At 48.7% G+C, this 17,743-nt stretch overlaps 1 pseudogene; it reads right to left on the bottom strand.

The window, feature by feature from the left end:
* Positions 1-353: 353 nt before the first annotated feature.
* LOC129819182 (microtubule organization protein AKNA-like) lies at positions 354-17,743 on the bottom strand (annotated as a pseudogene).

The following is a 17,743-nucleotide window of genomic DNA, read 5'->3' as shown; positions in this document are numbered from 1 at the left end:
ACAATTGAAATGTGTGAAGAATTGTTGAATGATTTATTTATTAGGATCCCAATTAGCTGTTGCTCATGCATCAATGGAGTGTAAGAACATATTTAAGCAAAGCAATAGCTGTGTCCCAAATTTTAGCTGTGTCCCCAATGTTAGCCTATTACCCATAGGGCTCTTTTCAAAAGTAGTACACTATAAAGGGATTAGGGTGCCATTTGGGATGCAGAAGTCATTCAAAGATGACTGTTAGTACCTTGGTGGGCAGCCTGTTCATTCAGGTGAATGGAGCCTGAGCTGAGCTCCGCCCTCTGAGCTTGGGGAGAGGTTAAGGTCATGACTTTTGAACCTTCATGGAGCACACCTGATTAGACAGCGTCGCTGTAATTGGGAGGGTCAGAGTAGAGGCCCACCTGGAGAGACACAACCACAGAGAGAAACAGGTGTCAAATCAATGAGATTTATGCCACCTAAACATAAATTAGGTAAACGATAGTCTAAATGTGTTTGAGTCATAAGCTGTAGAGACAGAGGCAGGGATTTAAATAAAGACCTTGATAGTTATGCTATCTTGGAAGAGATATGCTTTTCAAAATAGAAAAGTCTGAAGTCTATGGGGTGGCTCTAGCCTCTGTATTTCTATGTGTATATATGTATATCCATCACATCCTCCATTTTGTGGAGAGGTTTTATCACAACCCCTCTCAGCCTGTCTGAGGACGATAGAACGTTGATTGGAAAGAGTGGGTGTGTTAGTGATGGCTGTGGCTGAAGCGGACTGCCCCTCTCTGGTAAGCCCTTGAGACAGTAAATCACAGTGACCTCTGCTTGACCTCCCAGAGTGTCTGTGTAGCACCATCTCAACAAACACACCTGCCATGACTACCCAGTGCCCACTGAACAGAATGGAGAATAGGCTAACTGTCAGAAACAGCCATTTAATCATTTTCATACAAGCACATATTGGGCTGTGTTCGATAAAGGATTAGGTTTGAATTGGCCTTCCCTGCATATCTACACTATTATGTCTCCAGAAGGAGGAGGAGAGAGACAGATGGCTGTGTGCTTGTGTGGGTAAGGAGAAGAGTATGAGGGGCTACGCTGATATGAAATAGCATTAAGAGTAGAGTGTTCTGCAGCTGGAGAAGGAATATGGGACAGAGGACAGGAGGAAGGAATACTCCTGCTAGAACCATATTCGATACGATGTGTGCGAGCCTTAGTTTCCACTTCAAATCAATGACTAGGCTATAACCAACATTAATGAGGCAAGATACTGTGAATGCCCAAGACTATGAAAACAAACTGTCACTACACTGTCCATCTGAAGAGGACTCCCCTACAGGGCTCTGAAATCAATTACGTCATTTCCTGTTTTCCTTGACTGTGTCAGGAGGGCAAAATCAATGCATGCGATTGTTCTAATGTGAACTGCAGAGTCACTTGACTGTGTCCCACATGACAGGATGGGTCTATTTAGTGTGTGCCTAGTATTGGGGTTAGAGAGAAATGAGGACCTACCAACCCAATCGCAAAAGCTAAGTTGTGTTGTTAACCGTCTAACCAAATAGTAAACTGTGATACACAAGCAGCATTTAAAGAAGTTCTAGTAATAATGCACTGTGCTAGAATTTGTATCTTATTCTATAGCTTTTATAGCTACATGAGAACCCAACATTCCTTGGGTTCTACCACCACAAACTCTGTTTGCTACTGTCTTTTTACAACCCCCTTTCCATAACATACTTTGAGAGCGTAATTCTTTCATTTGACCCACTATACCAATGTGGCTCTTCAGAGGTGCTGAGAATAGTCCAACAACAACAGAGGCTGGTGTTTTTCTTCAGTAGGTAGTGTATTGTACATGCAGGGTGCCCTCTGAAACAATGTCCCAGATGGCATCCTATATCCTATAGTGCACTACGTTTGACCAGAGCCCTGAATGGGAATAGGGTCCATTTAGGATGATTAAACAGGCTATAATAGTACAGTCCACTGGGGTGTCCCCCCCTGTTTTCTGCCCCTCCCAAATGATAGAATTTGTAGATAATTGGCCCTCTTTCTGGGACTCACCCACAAACAGGACCAAGCCTGGCCTGTTGAAGAGTGACGGACTCCATCCCAGCTGGAGGGGTGCTCTCATCTTATCTACCAACATAAACAGGGCTCTATCTCCCCTGCTCCACAATGAGATAGGGTGCAGGCCAGGCAGCAGGCTGTTAGCCAGCCTGGCAGCTTAGTGGAGTCTGTCACTAGCACAATCAGTGTAGTCAGGTCAGCTATCCCCATTGAGACAATGTCTGTGCCTCGACCTAAGTTGGGAAAAACTAAACATGGCGGTGTTCGCCTTAGCAGTCTCACTGGAATATAGACCTCCTCCATTCCTGCCATTATTGAAAGAGATTGTGATACCTCACATCTCAAAATAGGGCTACTTAATGTTAGATCCCTCACTTCAAAGGCAGTTATAGTCAATGAACTAATCACTGATCATAATCTTGATGTGATTGGCCTGACTGAAACACGACTTAAGCCTGATTAATTTACTGTGTTAAATGAGGCCTCACCTCCTGGTTACACTAGTGACCATATCCCCCGTGCATCCGGCAAAGGCAGAGGTGTTGCTAACATTTATGATAGCAAATTTCAATTTACAAAAACCCCCCCGATGTTTTCGTCTTTTGAGCTTCTAGTCATGAAATCTACGCAGCCTCTCAATCTGTAACGGCAGTCCTCCTCCTCTTCATCTGAAGAGGAGGAGTATTGCCGTTACAGAATCACCCACCAAAAATCCAGAACCAAGCAGCGTAATTTGGAGCAACGGGGAGGTATACAGGACTTGTGGAGTTGGGAGCAAATATTTAACGGAGAAGGACCATGGGCTAAAGTGAATCACCGTCCATGGGAACAGCTGGAGGCAGCTCGGAGAGTGGAGGAAAAGAGAGAGAGGAACCGGAGTTATGAGGGAACGCGTCTTGCACGGAAGCCCAAAAAGCCCGTGAGTAACACCCAAAAATTTCTTGGGGGGGGGCTAAGAGGTAGTGGGCCAAGGGCAGGTAGGAGACCTGCGCCCACTTCCCAGGCTTACCGTGGAGAGCGGGAGTACGGGCAGGCGCCGTGTTACGCAGTAGAGCGCACGGTGTCTCCTGTACGAGTGCATAGCCCAGTGCTGGTTATTCCACCTCCCCGCACTGGTAGGGCTAGATTGGGCATTGAGCCAGGTGTCATGAGGCCGGCTCAACGCGTCTGGTCTCCAGTGCGTCTCCTCGGGCCGGCATACATGGCACCTGCCTTACGCATGGTTTCCCCGGTTCGCCTACATAGCCCGGGCAACCGGGAGCATTCAACCAGGTAAGGTTGGGCAGGCTCAATGCTCAAGAGAGCCAGTACGCCTCCACGGTCCGGTATTTCCAGCGCCACCTCCCCACCCCAGCCTAGTACCTACAGTGCCTACACTACGCACTAGGCTACCAGTGCGTCTCCTGAGCCCAGTTCCTCCTCCACGCACTCTCCCTGTAGAATCCTGATGTGCTTGTCCTCAGCCCGGTGTCACCAGTGCCGGTACCACGCACCAGGTATAGAGTGGGCTTTGAGAGTACAGTGTGCCCTGTCCCTGCTCCCCGCACTAGTATGAAGGTGCGTGTCCTTAGCCCGGTGCCTCCAGTTCCGGCACCACGCACCAGGTCTACAGTGCGCCTTATCGGGCCAGAGCCATCCGTCTCCCCAGCGCCATCTGAGCCATCCGTCTCACCAGCGCCATCTGAGCCATCCGTCTCCCCAGCGCCATCTGAGCCATCCGTCTCCCCAGCGCCATCTGAGCCATCTGTCTCCCCAGCGCCGTCTGAGCCATCCGTCTGCAATGAGCCTGCAAAGCCGCCCGTCTGCCATGAGCCTGCAAAGCCGCCCGTCTGCCATGAGCCTACAGAGCCGTCCGCCAGACAGGAGCCGCTAGAGCCGCCCGCCAGACAGGAGCCGCTAGAGCCGTCCGTCAGACAGGATCTGCCAGAGCCGCCAACCAGACAGGATCTGCCAGAGCCGCCAACCAGACAGGATCTGCCAGAGCCGCCAACCAGACAGGATCTGCCAGAGCCGCCAGCGAGCCATGAGCGTCCAGAGCTGTCAGCCTGCCATGAGCGTCGAGAGCCGTCAGCCTGCCATGAGCGTCGAGAGCCGTCAGCCAGCCATGAGCGTTGAGAGCCGTCAGCCAGCCATGAGCGTCGAGAGCCGTCAGCCAGCCATGAGTGTCGAGAGCCGTCAGCCAGCCATGAGCGTCGAGAGCCGTCAGCCAGCCATGAGCGTCGAGAGCCGTCAGCCTGCCATGAGCGTCCAGATTCGTCAGTCAGCCAGGAGCTGCCCTTCAGCCAGAAACGGCTATATATCCAGAACTGCCCCTCAGTCCAGAGCTGTCTCTCTGTCCGGAGCTGCCTTTCAGTCCGGAGTTGCCCCTCTATCATGATCTCCCTCTCTATCTTGATCTACCTCTTTATTCTGATCTATCCCTCTGTCTTGTGCTATCCCTCTGTCTTGATTTATCCCTCTGTCCCGGTGCTGTCCCTGTCATGGATGTTACTAAGAGGATTTTGTGGGGGTAAGATATGGGTGGACATTTTTAGGGGTAGATGGAGGCTAGGATTGATTATGGTGGGGTGGGGACCTCGCCCGGAGCCTGAGCCACCACCGTGGTCAGATGCCCACCCAGACCCTCCCCTAGACTTTGTGCTGGTGCGCCCGGTGTTCGCACCTTATGGGGGGGATTATGTCACGTTCCTGACCTATTTCTGTTAGTTTATGTGTGTTAGTTGGTCAGGACGTGAGGTTGGGTGGGCATTCTATGTTTTCTGTTTCTGTGTTGGTTTTTGGGTTGCCTGGTATGGCTCTTAATTAGAGGCAGGTGTTTGGCGTTCCTCTAATTAAGAGTCATATTTAGGTAGGCGTTGTCACAGTGTTCGTTGTGGGTGATTGTCTTCCGTGTCTGTGTCTGTACACCACGCGGGACTGTTTACGGTTTGTTCGGTTTGTGTAGCCTATGTTCCTATTCGTGCGTTTTTTCTTGTTTTATGTAAGTACGTCGTCTAGGTCTGTCTACACCGTTTGTTGTTTTTGTTAATTTAATCAAGTTCGTGTTTCGTTAATAAAATATGTCTTTTCACTACGCTGCGCCTTGGTTCCCTCAATACTCCTCCTCTTCCGAAGATGAAGAGGAGGAGGACTGCCGTTACACAATCACTTTTTATAGCTACTGTTTACAGGCCTCCTGGGCCATATACAGCGTTCCTCACTGAGTTTCCTGAATTCCTATCAGACCTTGTAGTCATAGCAGATAATATTCTTATTTTTGGTGACTATAATATTCACATGGAAAAGTCCAAAAGGCTTTCGGAGCCATCATCGACTCAATGGGTTTTGTCCAACATGTCTCCGGACCTACTCAATGACACAGTCATACTCTGGACCTAGTTTTGTCCGGTGGAATAAATGTTGTAGATCTTAATGTTTTTCCACATAATCCTGGACTATCAGACCACCATTTTATTACGTTTGCAATCGCAACAAATAATCTGCTCAGACCACAACCAAGGATCATCAAAAGTCGTGCTATAAATTCTCAGACAACCCAAAGATTGCTAGATGCCCTTCCAGACTCCCTCCACCTACCCAAGGACATCAGAGTATAAAAATCAGTTAACCACCTAACTGAGGAACTCAATTTAACCTTGCGCAATACCCTAGATGCAGTCGCACCCTTAAAAACAAAAAAACATTTGTCATAAGAAACTAGCTCCCTGGTATACAGAAAATACCCGAGCTCTGAAGCAAGCTTCCAGAAAATTGGAACAGAAATGGCGTTACACCAAACTGGAAGTCTTCCGACTAGCTTGGAAAGACAGTACCGTGCAGTATTGAAGAGCCCTCACCACTGCTCGATCATCCTATTTTTCCAACTTAATTGAGGAAATTAAGAACAATCCAAAATATATTTTTGATACTGTCGCAACCTTACTAAAAATCAGCATTCACCAAGAGAGGATGGCTTTCACTTCAGCAGTGATAAATTCAAGAACTTCTTTGAGGAAGCAAATTACGGACTCCTCTTAAAATCTGCGTATTCCTCCAAAGCTCAGTTGTTCTGAGTCTGCACAACTCTGCCAGGACCTAGGATCAAGGGAGACACTCAAGTGTTTTAGTACTATATCTCTTGACACATTGATGAAAATAATCATGGCCTCTAAACCTTCAAGCTGCATACTGGACCTTATTCTAACTAAACTACTGAAAGAGCTGCTTCCTGTGCTTGGCCCTCCTATGTTGAACATAATAAATGTCTCTCTATCCACCGGATGTGTACCAAATTCACTAAAAGTGGCAGTAATTAAGTCTCCCTTGAAAAAGCCAAACCATGACCCAGAAAATATAAAAAACTATCGGCCTATATCGAATCTACCATTCCTCTCAATTTTTTTTGAAAAAGCTGTCAGTCTGGCATCAGTCTGGTTTTAGACCCCATCATAGCACCGAGACTGCACTTGTGAAGGTGGTAAATTACCTTTTGATGGCGTCAGACCGAGGCTCTGCATCTGTCCTCGTGCTCCTAGAACTTAGTGCTTTTTATACCATCGATCACCACATTCTTTTGGAGAGTTTGGAAACCCAAATTGGTCTACATGGACAAGTTCTGGCCTGATTTAGATCTTATCTGTTGGAAAGATATCAGTTTGTCTCTATGGATGGTTTGTACACTGACAAATCAACTGTACATTTCGGTGTTCCTCAAGGCTCTGTTTTAGGACAACTATTGTTTTCACTATATATTTTACCTCTTGGGGATGTCATTCGAAAACATAATGTTAACTTTCACTGCTATGCGGATGACACACAGCTGTACATTTCGATGAAACATGGTGAAGCCCCAAAATTGCCCTCGCTGGAAGCCTGTGTTTCAGACAAAACAGAGATGCTTGTTCTAGGTCCCAAGAAACAAAGAGATCTTCTGTTGAATATGACAATTAATCTTGATGGTTGTACAGTCGTCTCAAATAAAACTGTGAAGGACCTTTGCGTTACTCTGGACCCCGATCTCTCTTTTGACGAACATACAGTATCAAGACTGTTTCAAAGACGGGTTTTTTCCGTCTACGTAACAATGCAAAAATCAGAAACTTTCTGTCCAAAAATTATGCAGAAAAATTAATCCGTGCTTTTAGGTTAGACTACTGCAATGCTCTACTTTCCAGACTACCCGGAAAAAGCATTAAATAAACTTCAGTTAGTGCTAAACACGGCTGCTAGAATCTGGACTAGAACCAACAAAATGTATCATATTACTCCAGTGCTAACCTCTCTACACTGGCTTCCTGTTAAGGCAAGGGCTGATTTCAAGGTTTTACTGCTAACCTACAAAGCATTACATGGGCTTGCTCCTAGCTATCTTTCCGATTTGGTCCTGCAGTACATACCTACACGTACGCTACGGTCACAAGATGCAGACCTCCTTACTGTCCCTAGAATTTCTAAGCAAACAGTTGGAGGCAGGGCTTTCTCCTATAGAGTTCCATTTTTATGGAATGGTCTGCCTACCAATGTGAGAGACACAGACTCGGTCTCAACCTTTAAGTATTTATTGAAGACTCATCTCTTCAGTAGGTCCTACTCCTGAGCTATACAATTGGAGCATCATTCAGTGAATTAGTGTCAGTGTAAGGAAGACACGGAAAGTTGTTTAGCCTTTGCGCCTGAGTCTGTCAGAATGCTAAGGAATCAGAGTTAGCCTGAGTCTGTCAGAATGCTAAGGAATCAGAGTTAGTCTGAGTCTGTCAGAATGCTAAGGAATCAGAGTTAGTCTGAGTCTGTCAGAATGCTAAGGAATCAGAGTTAGTCTGAGTCTGTCAGAATGCTAAGGAATCAGAGTTAGTCTGAGTCTGTCAGAATGCTAAGGAATCAGAGTTAGTCTGAGTCTGTCAGAATGCTAAGGAATCAGAGTTAGTCTGAGCGTGTGCCTGTGGTGTTGTCCTACTCTCTGTGTATGTACCTGCAGCTGCTGTACCAGAGTGCTGGCCTGTCGTGGGCATCTGAAGTCCTCTGGCACTGTGAAGTTTAGGGGCCTGTGGGGCCCATTGGGGGGTGAGGTGGTCCGTCTGTACTGCTCAGCAGCACCTCTCTCACTATGTCAGCAGGGGACTTGAACACCAGGGTGGGCTCCACTGACAGAGACCTCTTTCTGGGGGAGCCTTTGCTCTTGGGGGGTCAAGGGTGTAGCCGTTCATGGGGAAGCGGACCCTGGGCTCTACCTTGGAGAAGTCTGGGGTGGGGCCCTCTCCAGCCCTCGTCAATGTCAGGGTCATGGCTCCTGGCTTGGGGGGACCCTCCCTGTGGGTGCGGAGGCTCCTGTCCTGGGTGCTGCTGCGAGGAGGGGACTGTGGGGGTGCATGACAGCCTTTCTGAGGGGAACGAGACATGGCTCGTGGAGTGTCAGGTGAGTGCTGTCTCATCTTCCTCGGAGAGTGAGAGGCGTGTTGCCAGTAGTTAGTGCCTGACTCATCCTGTAGGCTCTCTTCACCCCCCTTGTTTCTCTCTCTGAGTCGGTAAGATATCCCATGCTCAGGAAAGATGGCTGCTGGGTAAGGGGAGGTCCTAGTCTTGAGCTCCTCCCCCCCTGACTCAGGCTGCCAATGAGGCCTGGGTGCATGGCTCATTTGGCTGCTGCGGGATTCCGGAAGGCTCTCTGTAAAGGTGGGTTCCTCCGGGAATGTCTCAGCTTCAATCCCGGGAGCATTAGCCAACTCCTCGGAGGAGAAGTCGAGGAGGTAAAGAAAGGTACAACCTCTGGGAGGGGAGAAGGGACACGTGGGGGGTGGACTGAGCAGATCAGGAGGGAAAAGGGAGGAGAGGTCTTCAGACACACTCTCTACCAACCGTGTCCCCCCTCTGTTGTCACTCTCTACCAACCGTGTCCTCCCTCTGTTGTCACTCTCTACCAACCGTGTCCCCCCTCTGTTGTCACTCTCTACCAACCGTGTCCTCCCTCTGTTGTCATGCTCTACCAACCGTGTCCTCCCTTTGTTGTCACTCTCTACCAACCGTGTCCCCCCTCTGTTGTCACTCTCTACCAACCGTGTCCTCCCTCTGTTGTCACTCTCTACCAACCGTGTCCCCCCTCTGTTGTCACTCTCTCCCAACCGTGTCCCCCCTCTGTTGTCACTCTCTACCAACCGTGTCCTCCCTCTGTTGTCACTCTCTACCAACCGTGTCCCCCTTCTGTTGTCACTCTCTACCAACCATGTCCTCCCTTTGTTGTCACTCTCTAACAACAGTGTCACCCCTCTGTTGTCACTCTCTAACAACCGTAGAGTGACAACAGAGAAGTCTGGGGTGGGGTAGGTCAGTGGCCCTCTCCAGCCCTTGTCCATGTCAGGGTCATGACTCCTGGGTTAGGGCTTGGGGGGACTCTCCCTGTGGGTCCGGAGGCTCCTGTCCTGGGTGCTGCTGCGAGGAGGGGACTGTGAGGGTGCATGCCAGCCTTTCTGAGGGGAACGAGCCATGGCTCGTGGATTGTCAGGTGACACTCTCTACCAACCATGTCCCCCCTCTGTTGTCACTCTCTACAAATCGTGTCTCCCCTCTGTTGTCACTGTCAGAGAGTTCACTAGTCTCTTCTATTTGTAGGTTGGCGCTGTAACTTCTTATGGCATTGACCTCTCTCTCTTCTCCTCTGACACTATGGCCCTGATGCCAGCATGACCCAGCCTCCGCTATGACAGGACATGACATAATATCAGTGTGTGCATGAGGCTCGCTGTCCTCCTCCTCTCCATCCTCCTCTACTTTCCTTTCATCCTCTGTCATGTCCAGCTGTCTGTCTCTCTCTGGGAGATGCTCCATCCGCTGCCTGTGGACCACCAGCTCTGCACCTCGTCATACTTTTGCTGCTGCTCCTCATCCTCACTCCAGATCTCCACACTGTCGTTGGACTCCAGGACATCTAGCAGAGAAAGGGAGAAAGAGTCAGTTCAGATTTGTCTTTATACACTCACCTAGGTCAAATATCAAGATAAATGTAGCAGTTTCCCTTGCAATTGTCACCCCTGCTTGCAGATCTTAGGGGACTTAGGCCTGAGGCTTTGATGCTTTTGGCTTTGCTGAAATGTGTTATTATTTGACTAAAGAAGTGATGACAATGTTTGTAGTGTTTGTTAGTGTGTGACTCACCGAATGACAGGGTTGCGTGTCCTCTCCAGGTGGCTCAGACTGAGACAGAGGCTCAGAGCTCTGCAGGTCACTCAGGTTATAACTCAGCTCCTCCAACGGGTCTACCTGCTCCAACCTCTAGTCCAGCCCCATCCCAGCCGCCCTACTGGAGGACAGGAACCCCTCCCTGGGTCCCTCTGGGTCCAAGGCTCCAGAGTACCAGGGCAGATCATCCTCTCCATTCTCCACTCCCTCCTCCTCTCCCTCCTCCTCCTCTTCTCCCAGACCCACATTCTGCAAGGCGTTCTCCAGTCCTATAATCCCATTGTCATCCATCTGGCTGTGGAAGTCCTTTTCTTCCTCTTCTTTCCTGTCCCCACCTTCCTCCTCATCTTCATCCCACCAGTCCACGTCTGAGTCTATGGAGCTGGAGGGAGAGGGGTGTTGAGGAGCAGGGGTCCAGAACAGAACCCCTGCCCTGGTACTGCGCCCTCTGGTCTCCATCCTCTCTCTCTGCTTCTCTCTCTCAAGTATGACCTCTGACCTCTAGCCAAGTGTGGTGACACCCAGCATCCTGATAGTCTGCTCTGGTGCTCCTCTGAAGCCCACCTCCCACAGCCATGGCTCAGAATCTAGCCTTCGGGACCTGGCTATAGGTCTGTCATTCTTATGGAAAGCTTTGTCATGGGGGCACTGGATACCCTGAAACCAAATGCAGTAATATTACAGGATTAGTGAGGGAAGCATAACTCACTTTGCCCAGTTTTTGGTACAACAAATTTCAAATGCAACACACACACATATTCACAGGTTGCATTATAAATGTCACCCTTTCCCCTACATTGGGCACTACTTTTGACCAAGGACCTTAGGGAATAGGGTGCCATTTGGGATGCTCCCACAGACAAGCACACACAGTAATGTTGCGTACGCACTAACATCTGGGGAAAGTCAAATGCAGCACTATACCACTGCATCCCTACTTCTCTGAAGACAGATGTGACTTCACTACACTGAAAACTGCAGGCCATCTTTAAGGTAGTAAGGCCGTCATTCAATAATTTGATACAGAACACAGAGCTAATGAACTGTGATTAAAGAGCAATGAACAGTCTGTCTTCATCTGTAACGGTTTTCCTCCTCCTCTTCATCCGATGAGGAGGAGCAGGGATTGAACCAAAATGCAGCGGAGTTTGAAGACATGATTTATTAAAGAAAAACACGAAAACACGAACTTGACTAAACTAACAAAACAACAAACGGTGTAGACAGACCTGGACGACGAACTCACATAAACACGAAGAATGCACGAACAGGGAAAATAGCCTACACATAAAAATGACGATAAACAAAACAAACCGAACAGTCCCGTATGGTGCGACAAACACAGACACAGGAGACAACCACCCACAACGAACACTGTGAAACAACCTACCTAAATATGACGCTTAATTAGAGGAACGCCAAACACCTGCCTCTAATTAAGAGCCATACCAGGCAACCCATAAACCAACATAGAAACAGAAAACATAGAATGCCCACCCAAACTCACGTCCTGACCAACTATCACATACAACAAACTAACAGAAATAGGTCAGGAACGTGACATAACCCCCCCCATAAGGTGCGAACTCCGGGCGCACCAGCACAAAGTCTAGGGGAGGGTCTGGGCGGGCATCTGACCACGGTGGTGGCTCAGGCTCAGGGCGAGGTCCCCACCCCACCATAGTCAATCCCAGCTTACATTTCCCCCTACCAATGACCGCCCTCATCCTACACCCACTAAATCTTTTAGGTAACATCGACACCAGGGGCAGCACCGGGATAGAGGGATAGCTCAGGACAGAGGGATAGCTCAGGATAGCGAGGTAACTCAGGATAGAGAGGTAGCTCAGGATAGAGGGGCAACTCCGGACTGAAAGGCAGCTCCGGACAGAGAGACAGCTCTGGACTGAGGGGCAGTTCTGAATAAATAGCCGCTCTGGGCTGAGGGACAGCTCATGACTGGCTGACGGCTCTGGACGCTCATGGCTGGCTGACGGCTCTGGACGCTCATGGCTGGCTGACGGCTCTGGACGCTCATGGCTGGCTGACGGCTCTGGACGCTCATGGCTGGCTGACGGCTCTGGACGCTCATGGCTGGCTGACGGCTCTGGACGCTCATGGCTGGCTGACGGCTCTGGACGCTCATGGCTGGCTGACGGCTCTGGACGCTCATGGCTCACTGACGGCTCTGGCAGATCCTGTCTGGATGGCGGCTCTGGCAGATCCTGTCTGGTTGGCGGCTCTGGCAGATCCTGTCTGGTTGGCGGCTCTGGCAGATCCTGTCTGGTTGGCGGCTCTGGCAGATCCTGTCTGGTTGGCGGCTCTGGCAGATCCTGACTGACGACTGGCTCTAGCGGCTCCTGACTGACTATCGGCTCTGACGGCTCGGGACAGACGGGCGGCTCTAATGGCTCGGGACAGACGGATGGCTCAGACGGCGCTGGGGAGACGGATGGCTCAGACGGCGCTGGGGAGACGGATGGCTCAGACGGCGCTGGGAAGACGGATGGCTCAGATGGCGCTGCGGAGACGGATGGCTCAGACTGCTCCTGTCTGGTGGAAGGCTCTGTAGGCTCATGGCAGACGGGCAGCTTTGCAGGCTCATGGCAGACAGGCAGTTCAGGCGCCGTTGAGCAGACAACAGACTCTGGCCGGCTGAGACGCACTGTAGGCTTGGTGCGTGGTGCCGGAACTGGAGGCACCTGACTGGGGACACGCACTTCAAGCCTAGTGCGGGGAGCAGGGACAGGGCACACTGACCTCTCGAAGCGCACTATAGGCCTGGTGCGTGGTACCGGACTGAGGGCACGCACCTCAGGACGAGTGCGGGGAGAAACAACAGTGTGCACAGGACTTAGGAGACGCACAGGTGGCTTAGTGCGTGGTGCCGGAACTGGAGGCACTGGGCTGGAGACACGCACCATAGGGAGAGTGCGTGGAGGAGGAACAGGGCTCTGAAAACGCACTGGAAGCCTGGTGCGTAGTGTAGGCACTGGTGGTACTGGGCTGGGGCGGGGAGGTAGTGCCGGAAATACCGGACCGTGCAGGCGTACTGGCTCCCTTGAGCACCGAGCCTGCCCAACCTTACCTGGTTGAATGCTCCCCATCGCCCGACCAGTGCGGGGAGGTGGAATAACCCGCACCGGGCTATGTAGGCGAACCGGGGACACCATGCGTAAGGCTGGTGCCATGTAAGCCGGCCCGAGGAGACGCACTGGAGACCAGACGCGTTGAGCCGGCCTCATGACACCTGGCTCAATGCCCAATCTAGCCCTACCAGTGCGGGGAGGTGGAATAACCCGCACTGGGCTATGCATACGTACAGGAGACACCATGCGCTCTACTGCGTAACACGATGTCTGCCCATACTCCCGCTCTCCACGGTAAGCCTGGGAAGTGGGCGCAGGTCTCCTACCTGCCCTTGGCCCACTACCTCTTAGCCTCCCCCCCCCAAGACATTTTTGGGGTCTCCTCTCGGGCTTCCAGCCACGTCTCCTTGCTGCCTCCTCATACCACCGCTCTTGGGCTCTCGCTGCCTCCATCTCCTCACGAGCGCGGCGATATTCCCCAATGTGAGCCCAGTGTCCTTTACCCTCCAATATTTCCTCCCAAGTCCATGATTCCTGTGTAGCAGGCCACTGCTCGAATTCACGCCGCTTGGTTCTGGATCGGTGGGTGGTTCTGTAACGGTTTTCCTCCTCCTCTTCATCCGATGAGGAGGAGCAGGGATTGAACCAAAATGCAGCGGAGTTTGAAGACATGATTTATTAAAGAAAAACACGAAAACACGAACTTGACTAAACTAACAAAACAACAAACGGTGTAGACAGACCTGGACGACGAACTCACATAAACACGAAGAATGCACGAACAGGGAAAATAGCCTACACATAAAAATGACGATAAACAAAACAAACCGAACAGTCCCGTATGGCTCAGTTGGTAGAGCATGGCGCTTGCAACGCCAGGGTTGTGGGTTCAATTCCCACGGGGGGACCCGGATGATTATGTATGAACTTTCCAATTTGTAAGTCGCTCTGGATAAGAGCGTCTGCTAAGTGACTTAAATGTAATGTAATGTGCGACAAACACAGACACAGGAGACAACCACCCACAACGAACACTGTGAAACAACCTACCTAAATATGACTCTTAATTAGAGGAACGCCAAACACCTGCCTCTAATTAAGAGCCATACCAGGCAACCCATAAACCAACATAGAAACAGAAAACATAGAATGCCCACCCAAACTCACGTCCTGACCAACTATCACATACAACAAACTAACAGAAATAGGTCAGGAACGTGACATCATCCTCATAAACAGCTGCTCCCTACTGTTAACATGGAAGCATCTTAATAAACAGATAATCATGTGTCACTCCTTCAGAATGCCCAATATTTCATGCTTACGTAGAAGGGCTTTTTCTCTCTCTCTTTACATTTTTTTTGGGGGGGGAATGTTTGCTTTATTCATAGACAGACTATAATATGGGGAGACAGATTAGAGAGAGACAAAGGGTGGGAACAGGGATTGAACCCTGGTCTCCCAGGTCTGTGTTTAGACCCCCAGACCACGTGGCCTGTACAAAAGAAGGGCTTTCATACAGGAGAGGGGAAGAGGGATATTAATTCCTAAAGTAATCTTAGAAGAAATAAACATACATGTTTCAGTTTCAGGTAAATATGCATATTATGAAGATCAATTGACTTATCCAATTTAATTGCTCAGTTTTGAGAGATTGTATATAGCTATTTAGGCTAGCAATGGGATCACATCTGGGGTTCATATCAAGATAAAATTATTTTTTGATGTCATGGAGTCTTTGACTGTCACCATAGCAACAGACAGCACCAAACCCTGCCTTACTGAGCTCGGAGAACAACAGGCCTCAAAGCTGCACTTCTTATCTCTACCTTCAGCCAATCATTATTCACACAGCATTGACTCATGGACAACAAAAAAAATCAGGGAGAGAAGACAAATGAGAGAAGTTTCTGGGGGTTTGAGTGGGAAGCAGCTATAGCCTCATCTGTATGAGTGACACGTACCTCCTCACCATACTGCAGACATTCTACCTGTGAATGTGTTGTAGGACGAAGAATGGAACAGAGTCTATTAGGATAACAAATCAGTTTTGCAAGACACAAAGACCCAGAAGTGTTTGAAGAATATATTGTTACAAAAAATATGTCTAACAATAAGCAACATCCAAAAGTGTAGTTTTGAGATATGAATATTCAGATTTTGTATGTTGAATAAATGAATGTGAAAATGTGTATTTCAGAATCTAGACATACTCCATATTTGAGAAAACACTATAATAGGGTCTTACAGGAGGTATGTATAGGTCTAAAAGGGGCCTAAAATGAACAATTTCATCATGATTTTCAAAAAAATGGGTTGTGATACCAATGTAAAAAGCATGTTAAGCATCCTTCCTCTCAAGGAAGTTGCTATGTGAGATTTGCCAGAACAATCTGAGACGCCAGCAGGCTCATATAGCCCCTCTGTCCTCATTTCATACGCAAATGTATGGAGAATCTCTCTCCATAGAGGAGAAGAGGCAGCTGGGCTGACGCAGCATGCACTTCAGGCAGATAAACAACTTCAGGGCATTTTTCAATGCTAATTTCAGATCTGGGACATCGTTCATTAGTGAATATCAGACTTATTTTGATGTAGCCTAGATAGGATGCATACAAAATAAACAATTTATCTTAAGTAGGACTATAAATTGAAACTGTAAGATCATATCTTTGATACATTGATTAGGCTAGTATGCACATCTTCACTCGTCAATACAGCAATATAGCCATTCTGTTGATTGTAAAGCATAAAGGATGTGGACTCACCTGTTGCTTAAATCCAAGCGACGTGTCCATACAGCCCTGAGGTACTCCAAGGTTTTGTTATGTGGTCAGGCTGGGGTTTCAAACCGTGCGGGGTTTACCTACAGCTCACAGACAGACAGGGCTGATCTGTTGAGCACACCCACTAGTACATCTCCACAGGAGCCCCACAGAGCCACACTGACATCTAGGTCACTCCTTGGGGTGCCAGGGGAGCTGTCTCTCTTCGAGACTGGGATGACGGGAGCTGCCAGGCTAGGCTAATTAACGCCCCTGCCAGCTAGGCTCTCCTCCTCCTCCGACGACGACAGACTCCCAGCCCCCCCTCCCAAAGCTGTCAGAACAGACATCAACGGAGCCAAAAGCAACACATTTCAGTTTTGTTAGGCTGAAGACGAGAATTCTGATGATTCTATGAATCTATTTGAAGCCTCAGGATATCACTCAAGCTGAGAGAGAGCCCAGTCCAGTGAATATTAGCTAAGATGACCTGCTAAATATCTAAGCAACATAGGCTAATCTTCTTACGAGGCAAGGGGGAGAGATAAGGATGTGCAGACAGTCACAGAGCAGAGTTTGTTGGGTGCTCATGTTAGGAGAATGACAAACAGGCCTGGGCCTAGTGCTGTGAATAATGCTCAAAGTTTTAACTTCGCAAAACCAAAGTTAGGGGACCACAGTAGTTTAGGTGACTAATACCAGGTCAACTTATTACAGAATTCCCAAGTCTCCAAACTGCCTACCCACAAGATTTTCCATCCGGACAACATGCTATATCAGTTAGTCAAGGTTGATCAATGTTTAGTGAGCCGAGGACAACAGTCCCACTAATGCAGTGAAATTAAGAGAAACATTACAGGGCGTTAGTGGTTCCTTGAGTCCACTGGGTAAAGCACACAGAGGCCGCCCAAGAGAGCCCATCAGACTTGTCAATTGTTCATTCTTGTGTAGTGACATTGTAAAATGACTATGTAACAACAAAGTAATACATAGATACTACTAATGTACAGTATGACATTTTTACATAATAATTTAGGAATAGCTTTGCATAGCACAATGGAGTTGGGAGGTTTTATCATACAAACACACACACACACACACAAGAACACTACAGATTCTAAACTTACCTTGTGCTTCATAGGTTATATCATCCAAGGCAGTCGTAGCAGGAATTCAGAGAGACAGCGAAATTGCAGCATTGGCAGACTTAAAAGTAGCAGGCCTTGGTTGCCTTGAGAACTGCATACAAAAAAAAGACTCACCCCAATGTCACCAAGCGACCATGCGATGCATGGCAAAACCCGACTTCACTCAATGCCACCTGAGTAAACAAAAAGACTGAGCTATAGCTAGGTTCAGTTTCAATTCAGTCACTGACCGTAGCAAAACGTATACATCTTGATCTTAAAACCTGTGCTATAATATCTACATCTATTCGGCCTATTTATCTATTCTTTCTCGGGCGTGAACGCACTCTCCAAGTCGCTCCAAGTCCCGAGAAATCACTATTTAAATTCCCATCACTTTCTATTTTAAATTTATAGTCATAACTTATTAAAAGTAGATTATAGCTTATACCTGATCGTGGACAATAATGTAAATCTAGCAGGAAAAAGGTGAAAGAGTATTGTTGGATAATTCTTCCGTTCTCGGGGCATGGCACAGATTTTCAAAGCT

The sequence above is a fragment of the Salvelinus fontinalis genome, chromosome 21 (genome assembly GCF_029448725.1).
Source record: "Salvelinus fontinalis isolate EN_2023a chromosome 21, ASM2944872v1, whole genome shotgun sequence".
Taxonomy (NCBI): Eukaryota; Metazoa; Chordata; class Actinopteri; order Salmoniformes; family Salmonidae; genus Salvelinus; species Salvelinus fontinalis.
The sequence above is the reverse complement of the archived record's forward strand: the minus strand, read 5'-3'. Positions and strand labels throughout refer to the sequence as shown.